Source organism: Marmota marmota, unplaced genomic scaffold (assembly GCF_001458135.2).
Source record: "Marmota marmota marmota unplaced genomic scaffold, marMar, whole genome shotgun sequence".
Lineage (NCBI taxonomy): Eukaryota > Metazoa > Chordata > Mammalia > Rodentia > Sciuridae > Marmota > Marmota marmota.
The window spans coordinates 7,646,190-7,663,184 of NW_026000205.1; positions in this window are offsets into that span (position 1 = coordinate 7,646,190).

A 16,995-nucleotide genomic window follows, 5' to 3' on the forward strand; every position below is an offset into this window, starting at 1 on the left:
AAAAAAAAAAAAAAAAAACCACCTAAATAACTAACTGGTTTGTAATAATGTTTCTTTGATCTTACTGGCAAATTCTTATTTTGTTAGTTGCATTTTCCATACTTAGAGCTAAACTTTTCACCTGACATGGCAGCATTTTATTTTTAAGTATTGTCTCCTGGGTTCCTTGATATAATCTATAAAATAGATTTAAAAAAAAAAACATGTAACAAACTATATGTTTAATTATAGCTCTTTAAAATGGGGTGATTGATTTTGTGCAACTCAATATCTTATCCCCATTTGAGAGATGGATAAGTGGAGTAAGTGGCCTAAGGTCTCATGAGCTGGAATTCAAACCCAGCCTCTGGCTGACCTTGACGCACATCAGTTAGCCACTTGACTAAGGAAGCAGCCTTAGAATCTGCCTCCCCCCACCCCTTTCTTTTCTCTGCCTGGACACCCACCCTTTCCCCACACTGTACCATTTCTGTGAAAACACACTTCAGGCCTCAATTCAAATATCTCTTCCAAGGCCTGGTGCCCCATCCCATCTTTTGAGCCTGGGTTCACACAGTCCTTAATTCTTCAGGCTGAATCAGGAGTGCCCTTTAGGCCCTGTGCCTCCCCCATCCCAACTGACCACTCCCTTGTGCTTCCTCCATTCCCACCGTGACCCCTTTGCTTGTACCTCCCCCATCCAGGGCCTGACTCACTCTAGGCTGTCCCTCACTATCTGGTGGTTTGTCTGTTCCACAGGACTGTGGAGAGGGGAGGGTCCTGGCTGTCCCAGTCTCTGCTGCGTCCCAGCACAGGGACAGGCACAGAAAATGCAGTCTCAGGTACACATCCATGCCAGTAACTAGGAACTGGATGGGCTAGAAAGGACCTAAAAGTAGATCAGAAATGGTTGGAGCTATGGGCCAGATGGGGAAAGGAGGACTGCAGCACCTGGCCATCAGGCCCCCACTAATCACAGGAACCATTCTTCCTGGGTCCGGGGTAGCTTTCCCAGAGCCCACAGGTGCAGGAGGGATGGGGAACAGCGCTGGGCACCGCACAGACCTGTTTCCCAAGGACCTCCCACGTGCTCCTGATCTTGCCCCTCACGCCCTAGGCAGAGACCCTCGCTCTTCACAGCGCAGCTCTGCAGAGGCCGCAGATCTGGGGATAACCTCCCGTGCCCCCTCCAGGCTTAGGCCCTGAGAATAGAACCAAGAAACCCGACTTAAGGCTCCAACTGACAAGGGTGGCCTCATCGCCCCGCAAACGCCTCGTGCTGCATCCTCGTAGGGTCTTTGGAGCGACGTTCTCCCGGCCAGGTCCGGCACCGTTTCTGGGCTCTTTGGAAAACCCCTCCCCTCGTGTCCCCTTTCTTCGGAGCCGCCAGGGACTGCGCGGGCTGCTTGGACTCGGTCCCGGGGACCCAGCTACGCGCGATGCCTGTGTTTCTGGCCTCCCCGGCGCCCTCTGACCCGCCGCTTCCACCGCCTCCAGCGTGGCCACCCCCACCCCAGCTGCTGCGATTGGGAGACGACATCCCACCCTCGACACGCACACCCAGCCTTGCGGGGCCGCGTGATTCCTGGGGCGCTCGCGGAGGCCACGGGACAGCGCCCCCTCGCGGCGGCTCCGGCGCCCGACTCGTGGCTCCGAGCTGGAGCCCCACCAGAGGCCGCCAAGGAGGAAAATCGTGGGCGGCCGGGCCGGGGACCAGGATGGGCATCGCAGCCATGAAGAACATTATCCTTCAGGCCCTAGCTCAGCCGTCCCCTCCTCGGGGAAGTCCTCCCTAAATCCCCCCATTTGACTCCTTTGGGCTCTCATGTTCCAACATGCCTGCCCTGGCCTCCCCACAGCATCTCTGACCTCGCCATCCCTCCCCCATGCTTCTAGCCTGTCACTGTCACCAAGAGTTGGGCCTTCACCCTACCATAGGAAGCCCCATGCGTACAGGGGCAAGGGCTGTCTCAGTCACTGTGTCCCCAGCATCTCCCAGCACCAGTCACTGAGAGGCCGCGCACACCCTGGGGAGTATGACCCCCTCATCGCATCTTTTATTTTGTGCGTTTAACAGCTTCATTAAGGTATGATCTACTTGTAAAATGCTCTCATTTTTGAACGACTCTGGGTGATTTCACAGTTGAGAAACCATCACCATGATTCATTTTAGAACATTAACGTCGCTCTAAAAAGATCTCTTCTGCCCATGCGCAGTCACTCTCCCTCCTGCCCCCAGCCCCAGGCAACCGCTGATCCACTTTCTCTCACTTACTATTCTTTTCTTCTTACAAGCCTTTTCCAAATTCTTATTTTTCTCAGCTGTTGAGTGCTGAGGATACACAATGACACACAGACCTTGCCCCTCAGGGAACTCAAAGTCTGTTTGAGGCCACAGCTAATGGGGAAATATGTCCAATAACTCATTTATTCGTTTATTCATTCATTCAAAAAGATTTACAGGGCCAGGCACGGGTGGTGGCCCAGCCTGTAATCCCAGCTACTCCACAGTATGAGGCAGGAGGATTGCAGGTTTAAAACCAGACTCCTCAACTTAGCGAGGCCCTAAGCAACTTATCTCAAAATAAAAAAATAAAAAGGACTGGGGATATGGTTCAGTGGTTGAGCACTCCTGGGCTCAATCCCTGGTACAAAAAAAAAAGTGTGTGTAATATATATATATATATATATATATATATATATATATATATATACACACACACACACACACACACGTATACATATATACATATACTCTCTCTATATATATATATATATGAGAGAGAGAGAGAGAGAGAGGGCATTTACCATCTGCCAGGCACTATTCTAGGCCTTGAGGATATAGCAGTGGAGGAGAAAAAAAAAAAGATAAAAGTCTCTGTTTAACTGGAGTTGATATTCTAACAGGAGGATGGAAAATGAAGGAAAAAGTATATAATATAATGACAGCTTATGATGAACATTATGAAGACAAAGAAGGAGAAAGAATGAAGTGGGATTTTAGACAGGGTAGTTAGTGAGCATGTCCCTGAGAAGTATGCATTTAATCAAGCTGGATTGAAGTGAGGGGTCATGGTCGTGTCTGGGAAATGGTGTCCCTGGCAGGGGAACAGCCAGTGCCAATGGCCTGAGGTAGGAACAAGCAAAAGGTCAGTGTTCTGGAGTGTCATGAGGGGCAGGGAGGACAATCAGAGTTGAAGTGAGCGGGCACAGTGAGCCATATCAGGTAGGGCCTTGGACACCATGGTAAGAGTCTGGGTTTGCCTTCTGATCCACAAATGAGAAGCCGTGGCAAGGTTTCAGCAGAGGAGTGGAGCACAGGCTTCATTCTCTGAGCAATGGGGCCAGAAAGCGCTTGGCTGGGATTGGCTGTGTTTTCCAGTGCTCTTTCTTCATGCGCATCTCCTGCTCACTACCCACTATGTGGTTTTTGCGCCTGCCATGCACACGAGAGAGAAACTCATTCACTTATTCATTCTTGAGGACCTCCAGGATCTTCATAGGCAGTTTGAAAATACCTACATTTACAACATTCGTGGCTGCACTATAACCTGTGTAATGACTCCATGATGATTGGGGTTTTTGTATGATTTGCTATTATAAGAGTGAAATAGGGGTTGCCAGGTGCGGTGGCGCACACCTGTAATCCCAGTGACTCCGGAGGCTGAGACATGAGGATCACGAGTTCAAAGCCAGCCTCAGCAATGGTGAAGTGCTAAGCAACTCAGTGAGACCCTCTAAACAAAGATACAAAATAGGGCTGGAATGCGTCTCAGGGGTCAAGTGGCCCTGAGTTCAATCCCCGCTACCAAAAAAAAAAAAGGAAAAAAAAGTGATATAGGTGGAGATTGTGTTGCTAAGTTCTCCTGTACACATAATAAAACCATTTTAAGACTCCCATTTCCCCCACTTTCTAGCACCCCTGAAATGAGGACTGTCTTATAAACAATCATGTGTCACAGTTTAATTGGCAGCTTTCCCTGTCTTGGCGATCAGAAGTATCATGCATCTCACCACAATGGCCTCTGGGATTTGAGTGAACACCAAAGGGACAGCAGTGCTCAGAGCAAATACATAGTAACACCAAGTGCCACGTTAACTCCTGTAACAACCCGAGGATAGACACTACTTTTTCTTTTTTTTTTTTTCTTTTCTTTTTTGGTACTGGGGATTGAACCTAGAGAGGTTTTATCACTAAGCCACATCCCCAATTTCTTTTTGACAGGGTCTTGCTAAGTTTCTGAGGCTGGCCTCAAACTTGCTATCCTTCTGCCTCAGCCTCCCAGGTTACTGGGATTACAGGCATGCATCATTACACCCAGCCAAGACACTATTATTCCCCACTTTTCAGATAAGAAACTGAGTCTCAGAGTACCAAAGTCACACAGCTACAAAGCAATGGATGAGGATCAGAACCCAGCAGCAGCTCCAGAGTCTCTAAGTAATTTTAGTTCCCAGAGTACATGGTGAGCACTGTGGGTGAGATTCCTGCACTCCTTTCCCACCCTCAGCCCTCTTTGTGCATGAGACCCCTCCAGGCCATAGGGAACTGGGCCAAAGTATATCACTCACTGTGCTTTTGAGTTTTGGAGCTGTGCTGTCCCCTCTCCTCTGCATTCCAACTCATGGAGCAGGCCCTGTTATCCTAGGGTTATAAGTATCTTAACAGCAGCTATTGAAGTTTGGTCTAGGCTCCCTTGGGGATCACTAAGACCCTTTGTCCACAAAGGTAAAACTCTTTTCATGACAAAACCAGGACTTTTTGAAATTCCTATTTCATTCTCATTTTCTCACAAGTGCACAGTGGAGCTTTCCAGAAACCCCGTGACATGCAATGATGTCATTGCTCTACTGGCTGATGGAACATGTCATGTCAATTCTGTATTTAAAATCACCATTTTGGGGCTGGAGTTGTGGCTCAGTGGCAGAGAATTTGCCTATCATGTGTGAGGCCCTGGGTTCGATCCTTAGCACTGCATAAAAATAAACAAATAAAATAAAGGCCTGCTAGTTGTAACCACAGCTACAAAAAAAAATTAAAAATATAAAAATTAAAAAATTAAATCACCGGTGATTTTCAATATCAATAGTTTTAGCCCATATGAATAAAAGCTCTTTGGAGTCCTCTATATGTTTCAGAATGTAAAAGAGCCAGGCGTGATGGTGCACCCCTGTAATCCCAGTGACTCTGGAGGCTGAGGCAGGAGAATTGCAAGTTCAAGCACAGCCTCAAAAACTTAACGAGGCCCTAATCAACTTAGTGAGACATTGTCTCAAAATAAAAAGGGCTGGGGATGTGTCTCTGTGGTAAAGCACCACTGTGTTCAAAAACAAAACAAAAGATTCCAAAGACCAAAAGATTCTAGAACTGAGTACAGGTTGTAGTTCCGTGGTAGGTAGAGCACTTGCCTAGCAGGCATGAGGTCCTTGGTTCAATCTACAGCCCAAAATTTCAGAACAGTCACCTCTAGATAGCAGTCCTTTTGCAAGTCACTGTGACAATCACCAGGACCCTATACACTTCTACATATTGCCCCAGCGACAGCCCTTGGGTGGGAATCACACACCAGTCTCTGGAGTTCAGGCTTCTGTTCTAAGATGTTAAACTGGGTTTTTCCCAGGACTGGTACCAAAATAATAACAACAGGACATTCTCATATAGAAAGAACCACAGTACCACCATTACACTTTAAAAAAAGTGAGTGGCAGCTCTGCATTATGATCTAGTATCCAAGACTATATTTGTATTTATTTTATTTTTTGGTACCTGGGATTGAACCCAGGGACACTTAACCACTAAGCCGTATCCCCACACCCTTTTTAAAATATTTTATTTAGAAACAGGGACTTGCTGAGTTGCTAAGTGCCTCACTAAGTTGCTGAGACTGGCCTTGAACTCTCAATCCTCCTGCCTCAGTCTTCTGGGCCACTGGGATTACAAGTGTGAACCACCAGGTCTTTTAATTTTTAATGGGATCTCATTATGTTGCCCCGGACTGGCCTCAAACTCCTGGCCCCAAAGATCCTCCGACCTCAGCTTCCTGAGTAGCTGGGACTCCTGGCCTGGGTGACCAGCTAAGATTTTTTTTTTTTTTTTTCATTCCTGGGACCTCATGTCTGCTAGGCAAGTAGTCTACCACTGAGCTGTACGCCCAACCCCAGAATGTACTTTTAAATAAATGATAATGAAATGAGACATTAGACAAATTGGTGAAATTGTCTTTACAACATATACATATATTGTAGTTGGAAACAATACCTTTATTTCATTTATTTCCCAGGGCCTGGCACGTGCTAGGTGAGCACTCTACCACTGAGTCACAACCCCAGCCCTCCCTGTAGTCTTTATCCAGCAGGAAAAAGGAAATGAGAATGAATGGCAGGTGGGAGGGGGAGGGCAATCACTAAAAAACAAAAGGAAACTTGGGAACATGTTTTTGATCCAAAGGAATCCAGACTGCTCAATAAACTTTTTCCATTTACAGTTGGGACTTGGCTCAGCCCCAGGTGGATGGAGTTGAATTGTATGGCTGAGATTTAATCGGTGCAAGCAGGAGCCAGATTGCAGTTTCCAAAGATGACTGTAACAACGTCTCCCATCTCATTTCTTCTAGAACCTCCACACTTACTCCAGAGAGGTGGTGTTTGTGTGCCCTCCCCTTGGGTCCAGATGGGCTTGTGACTTGCCTGTACCCAACCGCATGTGGCAGAGGTGATAAGTGATGGTTCCCAAGGTTGGATTGGAAGAGATGACCCTGCTTCTTGTGAACCACTTGCACTGGGGGCCTGAGCTCCACGTAAGGAATCCGACTGTCCTGCAGAGGCCACCATGATGTGAGGGAGCCTGAATCAGTCCACACGAAGAGACCACATGGGGAAACCCTGAGACGCACCAAGGGAGGTAGAGAGGGAGGTGGTCCACTCGGAAACCAGCCTCTTCCCTGTCTAGTTCCCTCCACTAACTAATTGCAATCATAAAATTCCAAGTCTGAACTGCCCATCTGGGGCCATCCCAAATATCTGATCATAGCCTTGCTGAGAGAGAACAGGATGGTGGTGGTTCTTTTAGGCTACCATGTTTTGGAGTGATCTGTTACCCAACAAAGTATCTAGAAAGAAAGTGGGATGCAGAAAATCAGGAGCTTGCAGAGAAAAGTAGCCTGGAGAACCGAGGATGACCATATAAGGGCAATGGCAGCAGCTACCCTTTGGACACTTGGCCATGTCTGAACTCCATCCTAGGTGCTCCACCTCGACGAATGCAGTTGTCCTCACAGACACTCAGAAGGCAAGTGTCATTATCTCTGCTTTACTGACAGGAAACGGGGCAGAAAGGACAGCTAGGAACAGGCCAAGAGTGGAACTGGAACCCAGGTGTGGCTTCAGCAGCCCTCTGTCAACTATGCCCCTTACTAGGGGAGTCCACTCCGGGGACCACGGTGATTGGCTCTGGCATGGGCACGTGACCTCAGCTGCCCAATCAGAGCCAGCCTCATTACTTAGGAGGGAAAATCTTTGCCCCAGATGCCCTCCATTGACTGTGGGAGAACAAAAGAGGTTCCCTGTGGCAGAAGGCTGGTGGCAGTCATCCCGAGAGCTCCTACTGGAAAAGATGAAGCGGAGAGATGAAAACAAATGGGGTGTTTAGTGACATTGCTGAGCTGTTGTGTCAACTTTGGCGGAAGTCAGCCTAAGTGTGGATTTTCCGGTTGCAAACTCCCTTTACAATTTAAGCCCTTTGAGTCAGCTTTTCTGTTATTTGCATCTAGACAAATCATCAAAATATTTAACAACCAGTACTTCGGGCATTGAACAATTAGAATGATTCACCATGTGCCAAACATTTGCCCTTTTCTTGCTGAACTGTGGTAGTGGTGTGTGTGGGGTTGCTGGGAAGTCCTGGGACAGGGACCAGGATAGCTTGGTCATGGTGGGAGACACGTGAAGGGTTTGAGGCAGCATGTTTCACCAATCAATACAGGAATACTTTAATGTTTCAGTAATCAACATAGCCAAGATAGCTTATCCAAGCTGAATACAGGAGTTGCCCCTTATCTGCAGTTTCACTTTTCTTGGTTTTGTTACCTAGGGTCAACCATGGTGACAAGATATTATATTAAAAATTCCAGATATAAACAATTCATAAGTTTTAAACTGCCTGATGTTATGAGGAGCATAATGAATCTCACAAAATTCTCACGTTCCCTTGAATCTGGACAGTAACATCCCCTCTATCCAATGTATCTACCCTGTATACACTACCTTCCCGTTACTCACTTAGTAACCATCTCTGTTATCAAATCAGTTGTCCTGGTTTTGCAGTGTTGTATATAGGTCTGTTACTATCTGCAATTTCAGGCATTTCTGGAAGGAATTAAAACTTGTCCCTAGTGGATAAGGGACTCTACTGTATCAGTGTTGCTTGCTAATAAACACAACTCCCTTTTGACATGATCTAGTGTGAATGAGTGTCTGTTTCTTGCAACTGAGCACATCCAGAAAGAAAGGAAGGAAGGAAGAAAGAAAGAAAAGAAAAGACATCCTTTCATGAACCTGAGTCATGAATCAAAGATGGAAATAACAAAAAGCAGTGTAATCTCACTTTAGCTGTATGAGGTCACTTTAGCTTCAGGTCAGGCAGAGACTGGGCCGAGATTTTGGTCTTGTGCTGCCAAAGCGTCCGCACCCTTTGGCGCACGAATCCCGCCTCTGGGACCCACAAGGATGTGCATTGGGGCATTATTTATAATGGGAGGAAATTGGGAACAGCTTCAATGTCTGGCAACGCTGCCCTGTTGAGTAAACATAGTGCAAACATTAGAGCTCATGTTTACACAGAGAGATTTTAACACGGGAACAGCTTACATTTTAAGAGGGGAAAAAACAGGATTTTATAAACAATTGGCTCACAGTTATGTAAAGCACACACACACACACTCACACACGTGCACATAGAAAAAGCTCACATAGCATAGAAAAGGCTGAATGGAAATACATCAAAATTTTAACAATAATAGAGATGGAGAATGGTGTGGGTGAAGGGCGCGTGTTTGTCTTTTTAGTTGCCTGCAGTTTCTAAGTTGTGCTTAATGAACCAAACTCTCCTCATTTGTTTTTGTGGAGCTGAGGATCGAACCCAAGGCCTCATGCATGCTAAGCTAGAATTCTTCCACTGAGCTACACCACAGCCCTTGTTTTGTTTTAGAATATTTTAATGAGCACCTAAAAAAAAAAAGAAGAAGAAGAAGAAGAAGAAGGGGTTTGTTTCCTTACATAACCACAAGACATTCTCAAATCTAACAAAACTGACAGAAATTCCTTAATATCATCTAACAGCCAGTCAGTGTTCAAATTTCTCCAATTGTCCCAGAAACAAACTTTTGCAATTGTTTTATTTAAATTGGGATCCAGACAAAGCATATTCATTTTACTGGGTTTCTATTATTATTATTATTATTATTATTACAAACAGTAAATTTCAAGTGTGCGTGTGTGTGCATGCACTCATGCACGTGCTGGGTTCTAGGAGTTTTGACACACACAGAATTATGCAATCACCAGCCACATCAGGGTTCCTGGCAGTTCTATTGCCTCAAAAATTCCCTCAGGTTTTGTAGTCAAGTGTATTTTTTTTTTTAATTCCTGTATTTCTTTTTCCAATGGGAGAAAAAATGATCACAGCAGATTGTTTGGGGCCTGAAGGGTCAAGATCCAGAGTCCAGCAGAAGAACCCAGAATTGGGCAGGAGGAGCCCGAGGCCTTACTTTCACTGAGTTCAGTTTCCGAATCTGTCGGGTGGGTGCTGTGGGGCCCAGGGGAGTCAGGAAAGGCACCCAGGAAGCTCTCCATTACAGCAGCAGATGGTCTCGGGTGCATTTCCTTCTTTGTTAGTAGACCCTGATGTTGCGTCCTCTCTTGGTTCAGGGCAAGCTCGGCCCCTCCTCCTCCCCACCCTCAACCTGACAGATCCATGTTTTCTGCCTTCAATACCATCCCACCTGGCTCCAGGCCTGGGGTCCCCGGGTCTGTCTCCTCTTCTCTCCCGGCCTCCGCCTGGCAGGCCTGTCCCTCTCTGCCGCCTGGTCCCTGCCCTGCCTGTCTCCTCCCTGGGCTCCTGCCCTGTCTCCCTTGTGTCTTTTGGGTCCCCTCCCACTCCATCACCCACTGGGGCTTCCCAAATCTGACTTCATTCTCCCCTATCCCAAAGGATGACCCAGAGGGCTGCCAAGTGCCTCCCTTCCTTACATGACAAGATCATTTCCCATGACAACCAGAAAATAAAATGGACAATATTACTGTCTGGCAGAGAAAGGCAAACCGTGAGCATTTTCTGTTCTTGAACCTCATGGATACAAAGCTGTGCCAGTAAAAGAGAATTTTAAAATAAGCATTACTGTACCAAAATCATCATCACCATCATCATCATCATCATCAAAATCCAAAGTTTATTGAAAAATTCAAAGTCTGAACTTGGAGCCTTTGGTTATTGTCTAATATAACAAAACTTTATGTAAATAACTGTGAGGGTTTTTTGTTTTGTTTTTTGAGAGATCAGGGTCAGACCCTCAGACACCAGGCCCTGGGCACTTGAGGGTAGCCTGTGCAGTTCTCCACCCCTTATCAGAACTTAGCTCAGGACGGGGTGTCCAAGACACATAAATCCCCTGCCCCAGTTCCACGGGGAAGCCCAGTCGCCCCACCCCCATGGGCTGCCGCCTGAGTTCTTCCACCGCCCAGGTCTCTCCTGGACCTCCGTGGAGCGATGGGCAACGTGGAGTGACTGCTGAGCATGTGGAGGGGAGGCCCACCGGGTCCTCACTGATAGGAAAGCACATGGTGAAGGAGCGAGGTGCCTGGGGGCCGAGGATGTACTCTTTGTCAGCTGGTGGGAACAGCTTCTGGTTTTGCAACTGTTCAGTTCACTTGCAAAGGCACAGACCATCCGTGTAACCGCTGGAGGGAACTTGACCACTGAAGGTACCTGTGTCCCTAGTTCCCAGATCCAGAAACATTTCCAGAAGTCTCCTCCTGGCTCCTTTGAGTCCTCTCTCCTCCCTCCAAGGTCACTGTCATTTGGACTTCTGACAGCATAGATTGTGGCTGTTTTGAATTTTATATAAACAGAGTCAGAAAATACGTCCTCTGTAGTGTCTGGCTTTTCTCAAAACTCAACAAAGTGAAAAAATTCACCCTGGTTATTGTGTGTTCTTATAGGTATTCTCATTGCCTCATGCAATTCTTCAGTAGGACTGTACCCAGCTTATTTATCCATTCTCCTTTTGGTGGTGAGGAAGTAAGCCAAGGGAAGAGAGTCCCTCCACCATCTGCCACAGAGGCAACAGCTAGTGCAAAGGTCCTGAGGTAGGAACATGTCTGGTATTTTAGATCCATGTGACTGGAGAGGAGTGAGCAAGGAAGGATGTGGGGCGAGATGAGGTCAGAGAGGGAACAAGAAGCAGATGGTGCAGTCTTTTTCTTTTCCTTCTTTCTTTCTTTTTTTTTTTTTTTTTGGCAGTGCTAGGGATGGTGCAGAGTCTTATAGGGACTTTGGCTTTCTCTCTGAGTGAGATGGAGCCAAGCAGGGGAGGAACTGCATCAAGTTGGATGCTCTTCTGTGCACATCTTCTAGCTGCATGAGGGGTGGGGGTGGCAGCCAGAAGCCCAGGAGGAGGGGAAAACAAGGGTAGAAGCAGTAGAGGTGGTAAGAAGTGTTTGGACCCAGAATCCAGGTTTAGTGTATGTGATCAGTGATATATTTTATTTACTCCTATCATTTTCTTTTGATTTCTCATCATTTTTTATTTCTTTGCTTGCTTGCTCTTTGGCCGTGTTGGGAATCAAACCCAAGGCCATCTCAGCAAGTGTTCTACCAAGAGTCACACTCCCAACTTCTTTACAACTTCTTCTTTTTTTTTTTTTTTTTGGTACCAGGGATTGAATCCAGGGGCACTCTGAGCCACACCCCAGCCCCTTTTGAATATTTTATTTTTTATTCTATTTTTAAAATATTTTATTTAGAGACAGGGTCTCTCTGAGTTGCTTAGGGCCTCACTAAGTTGCTGAGGCTGGCTTTGAACTTGCAATCCTCCTGCCTCAGCCTCCTAGTCTCTGGAATTACAGGTGTGCACCACCGTGCCCTGTGGCTGCGTCATTGTAGTATGCTGATTTTTTTTTTAATAGAGAGAGGAGAGAGAGAGAGAAAGAATTTTAATATTTGTTTTTTAGTTTTTGGCAGACACAACATCTTTGTTTTTTGTATATGGTGCTGAGGATCGAACCCAGGCAGCACGCATGCCAGGCAAGCGCACTACCGCTTGAGCCACATCCCCAGCCCAAGTATGGTGATTTTAAGTCCTCTGGGTGTATACCAAGGATTGGGATAATTGAGTCAAATGGTGGGTCCATTTCCAGTTTTCTGAGGAATCCATATTGCTTTCCAGAGTGGTTGCACCAATTTACAGTCTCATAGGACTTCATTTTTTGTAGATAATACTGACAAAATTTGCTGACAGATTTCATGTGAAGAAAAATGTCACATTCCTAAAAAGTTCTGGGGGATGGCTGGACCCACAGGTCCTGATGACATGTGTCAGGTACAAGCCTCTCAGATCATCTCCCAACACCTGGGAGTTTATTGCAAATACAAATTATCAGTCCTCACCTGGTAGCGACTGGGGTTGGAGCCAAAAATCTGGCTTCACAAGTCCTCCAGGTGAGTCTAGTATACTCATTTAATGAATAGGCTGCTGTAACAAAGATTTCAAAACATGATGAGTCAAATTAAAAAGTTAATTTCTCTCTCACATGATACTCCAGGGCAAATGATTCAGGCTGGCCATGTGGGCATCCAGGGACTCGGGCTCTTTCTCTCTTGAGGCTCAGCTATTCCAGAGGATTTTCTTTTTAAAGATGAGATGTTGCTGTGTTGCCCAGGCTGGTCTTAAACTCATTCCCCACTCAAGAGACTCTCCTGCCTCAGCCTCTCCAGTGCAGGGACTACAGACACACAGCACCCCACCCATTGTTCATGATTACTTTTGAATATTTCAATAAATGACTCTGCCTAAGTTCAATTCATGCTTTACTGCTTAGTAGCTGTGTGACCCTGGGTAAATTTCCTTACCCTTCTGTGCGCCAAGTGAGCAAACTAGGGATGACAAGAGTACCATCATCCCTCACCTATGGCTAATGTGAGGACTAAATGAGATAATTTTTTTAAATGTTTATCTTTTAATTTGACACAATATCTTTATTTCATTTATTTATTTTTATATGATGCTGAGGATTGAACCCTGGGCCTTGCACATGCCAGGCAAGTGCTCTACCGCTGAGCCACAACCCCAGTCCTAAATGAGATGATTTTTTTTAAAAAATATCTTTTTGGGAAAGCTGGGAATGGAACCACCATTTGACCCAGCTATTGCCCTTCTCGGACTATTCCCTGAAGACCTTAAAAGAGCGTACTATAGGGATACTGCTACATCGATGTTCATAGCAGCACAATTCACAATAGCTAGACTGTGGAACCAACCTAGATGCCCTTCAATTGATGAATGGATNATCCCTAAAAAACAAATGCCAAATGTCATCTTTGATATAAGGAGAGCAACTAAGAACAGAATAGGGAGGAAGAGCATGAGAAGAAGATCACCATTAAACAGGGTCGAGATGGGGGAGGGAAAGAGAGAGAGAAAGGAAATTGTATGGTAAAGGAAGGAGACCCTCATTGTTATACGAAATTACATATAAGAGGAAGTGAGGGGAAAGGGGAAAAAAACAAGAGAGAGAAATGAATTACAGTAGATGGGGTAGAGAGAGAAGATGGGAGGAGAGGGGAGGGGAGGGGAGGGGGGATAGTAGAGGATAGGAAAGGCAGCAGAATACAACAGACACTAGTAAGGCAGTATGTAAAAAAGTGGATGTGGAACCGCTGTGAATCTGCAATCTGTATACGGGGTAAAAATGGGAGTTCATAATCTGCTTGAATCAAATGTATGAAATATGATATGTCAAGAGTTTTGTAATGTTTTGAACAACTAATAATAATAATAAAAAATAAAAAATATCTTTTAGTTGTTGATGGACCTTTATTTTATTTGTTTGTATGTGGTGCTGAGAATGGAACCCAGCGCCTCCCACATGCTAGGCAAGCGCTCTACCACTGAGCCACAACCCCAGCCCCTAATGAGATGATATTTTAAAGCAGCATAGTGCCTGACACGTAGAAAGTGTTTTTATGTATTCGTTATTAAAGATGTTGGTGACGATGACCACGACCACGAGAAGGACCCCATTCTGTAGACCAAAGGGTCGTCCAGCTTAGCGCTCGCTGATGGCTGTATGAGCATCGGCCAGTAGGGGCCGCTGCCGTCTTGGAATGCCACAGCGTGTTGCGACCATCAGGGGGCGCTGTGGAGCTCGTCCCGCGGCCGCAGTGACCGGCTGGACCAGTTCCCTTTGGACATTCCAGAGGAGTACGCGTCGATCCCGGCCAGTGCCAAAAGCCTCAGGGCCAGGGCTGGAGATTAATGTGGGGGACGTAGGCAGGAGAAAAACTAGAACCTTGGCACCACCTCCAGGCCCAGCGAGGGGTGTGAGGGATGTGTGGCTCAGCAGTGGGCTCCCACCTCTGCATCCATCCCCAGGAGGCTGAAATGAGAGCTCAAAAATTTTCTAGCACCGTTGGTCACCGGTCTGGTTCCTGGGGCATCCATACAACAAGTTGTGAGAGAAATAGGATGGCCACGGGAGTTTCCCAGGGAGGGAATGGGAATATTTGGAAATTACCTACAACATTCATTTGAGATTTTCTTCCGTGAATGTCCAGAGGTTTCCATGGATTCCCAAAGGAATCAAGGGCCCCAGACTGAAGAAATGGGTCAGAGGAGATCAGCTACCTCCTCCCAGCACCAGTTGCCTCTGACCTTCCCCACACAGCCCTGACCTCTCTACCTGAGCCTCTGCCTTCACAGCACAGGTTATATGTGGCCATGTGGCTGCGTCCCCAACTGGAGCTCCATAAAAGCAGTGGCCAGGGATGGCTTAGACACCCCAGATGTCACTTACCAGCATTGTCCAACCCAGGACTGAGGCACCCAACAAGAGGCATTTATTTGCCTTTCTTACCTCCAGGTCTCTGTTGACTCTGGTCACACCACTGGAACACCATCCCCCACCCCTTCATCTGGCTCATTTCCCAACCTTGCTTAGGTCTCAGCCCAGACAGCCCCTCCAGGAACCCTCCCTAGCTCCCACCCCCTAGGGTTGGGTTAGAGTTTGTTTATGTTCCCAACACTCACAAAGCAAGTATTATGGAAAATATTTGTTGAATGAATGAGTGAGGGTTAGTGTTTGGGTTGGCTTCCCCCTGTCAGCTGCAGTCACTTCCTGGCCCCCTTTGTAGAGTGTTTTTTTTTTTTTCTTTCCCCATTTTTATTGAGTTATAATTCACACACGGCACAACTCACTCATTTGACGTGTAGAATTCCATGATTTTTAGTACCAGCTTGTGTACCCCACTTTGTGGAGCCTTGAGCTCTTGTGTCCTGACACCCCTCCCACCTCTGTCCCTGTGCTTGGTGTTTCTCACTGTTCTGTTGGAGGAGATAGAGTCTGGCCTCCTCCTCCACCCTGGGAGGGATAATTGGTAAAGAACAAGACCTAGCCATCTGCCCTCACCATCTGACCAGCAGCAGAACTCAGCCCTTCCTGGAGGCCCACCCAGGATTACAACAGTGACTGAGCCCTTCTGTGCTGGGTGACATTCTAGGCACTTAACATATATAACCATTCATTTAGTCATCGCCAACCATCCTGGAGAGTAGCGCTTTGTAGTCACTGGGGTCTCTCAGAAATTCAACTCTTCCCCAAAGCTTGGGAGGTAGGCAGGGGGTGGGGTTCAGAAGGAGCCCCCTTTCCACTTATGCAAACTGAGTTATACCCCTAGCATTAAAACTGGTGCCTCACAGGCCAGATTGTTGTAAAAAATACATTATTATTTTTAAAATGAGATTTCCCTTTCTGCTCCACCCCCATCCCTAGGCGGAATGTCCTTCATTATACTTTGATTTTCCCATCCAGCTTGGTCACATCACTTGTGAGGACCCTCAGGCAACTGAGTTTGAAACCTTGGGGAAAGAGGCATCATAGGTGGGTGAACTCTTGGGTTCAGCCTGACCCGTGTCAGGGGCCCCTGCACTCCCCTACCCCACACCCCGCATCCCTGCCCTGAGCTTTTTTGAGATCAAGCTGTTGTTTTTTTTCAGAGAGGAAGGAGTCGCCACATGGACAAGAAGTAGGCAGGGGACAAGGACTGCCGGGACTTGACCATCACACACAGCTCCTTCCCGCCTCCACGTGTCCTAGCAGGGGCCACAGGCCAGGACTGCTGCTCCCTCATCTGTCCACAGCCAGCTCCCAGCTGGAGGGTCAGGTTCACCTCTCCTGGGACTCCTGTCCCTCTCTGTACCCCACTTGTCCCAGAATGGCTTAAGATGTCCTTGGGGAGCAGAGGAACTCTGGGCCCTCATCCAATTGAGAAAGCAGGATGTGAGGCTGCTCCCTTCTCTCCCTGCCTCAGGTTCCAGACATGGAAGAGGCGCCAGGGGGTTTACCAACAGGGCCAGGAGGAGGCATTAAAAACCCCGAGGCGAGATCTTTCTGGATATTAGAGAGAAACAAAGAAAGAGAATGATAGACAGGGAGAGATGTAAAGTCAGAGAGTTGGGCAGAGAAAATGAGGCAAAAAGACAGGGAGAAATATAGCTGGGAGAGAGGCAAGGACCTGGACAGTTAAAGAGACAGAGGCTCTGATGGAAGGTAGTGGCCACTCAGGAGGTTGAGGCAGGCGGACTGTAAGTTCAAAGCCAGCCTCAGCAACTTAGCAAGACCCTGTCTCCAAATAAACAAGGGCTGGGGATGTGGCTGAGTGGTTCAGTGCCCTTGGGTCAGCCCGGTAGGAGAGAGAGGGGTGGGGGAGAAGACCGAGGGCAGGGGGTGTAGCTGAGTTGGCAGAAT